Consider the following 1,120-nt stretch of genomic DNA (forward strand, 5'->3'; position numbering starts at 1 on the left):
CAACAGAGCGCCCGGGTGCGTCAGCATTCATAGTGTACTTTTGTCTGACACCATATGAATACAACGGGACAATACAAAAACCTCCTTCCCAAAACCTTGAACAAGTCAATTTTCCATTAAGCATTGCTTGCTCTCCTGAATCTACCATTAAGCAATTCCAGGATCCCCCCATGCAGGGAGGTTATACTCCATATACTGTAAATCCATGTATTATTGTGGTTGGTAATCTTAGCGTTTTGGGGACTAGTGAGTAGTTCACTGCATTTAATTGTCACTGTCCCAAATGTCAGTGATCAAATATTTGCTATGATGAAATTTAAGTGGTTGACTAGTGACCGTTAAGTAGCTAAAATTAAGTTATCGTTAACAAATCAAGAATTACAGTAAACCTACTTGCCCCATGCAGACCCTCTAGGACAGTTGTGATGCAATTTGGTGCCTGAGAAAAAAAGTTATTCTGTTACAGTCTGAGACATGGGTAGTCAGAGGAGGCTCAGAACATTGTTTTTCCAAACCCTTTGTTGATGTCTCCACTGGATGAACTGCACTGAATCACAATAGATTGCTGTTAGGAGTACAATTCAATCTGGTTTAATGGGCATACCTTGCCTAGAAAACACCTTTATTACACTTGTCTTGTGCAACTTGAGTCTGCAGTATTCACAACGTAGAACTGAAGAATTGATATGAAAACTGCAGCTTTTTAGTGTTTATTTTCTTTCTCTAAGCAAGGATTTAATTAATGACCCCCTGTAGGACTGCACCTGTTGATTTACCTGACAGGTAAGCAACCATAAAAGACATTACAGACTCAAATATCATTGATAAGCTACCGTTAAAACAAACACATTGACAATTGACACCGTCCTAAGAATGGCACTGTCATTGTTTATTTATTTGTTCAAAAATTTCCTTTTCCCCAAAGACCTTGCAAATGACATTCCTAATACAATGCACATGGCAGGGTGTCAAACTACCCGCCAGGGGGCCAAACCATGTGCAACTTTTCTTTTCCGCACATCATCCTAGGGCGGCTATGATTGGACAGAATAAGAGCACTGTGCTATGATTGGTTAACTGTTCATGACGTCTCATCAGTGATTGGGTGATCTATTTGTGA

Source organism: Branchiostoma lanceolatum, chromosome 2 (genome assembly GCF_035083965.1).
Source record: "Branchiostoma lanceolatum isolate klBraLanc5 chromosome 2, klBraLanc5.hap2, whole genome shotgun sequence".
Taxonomy (NCBI): domain Eukaryota; kingdom Metazoa; phylum Chordata; class Leptocardii; order Amphioxiformes; family Branchiostomatidae; genus Branchiostoma; species Branchiostoma lanceolatum.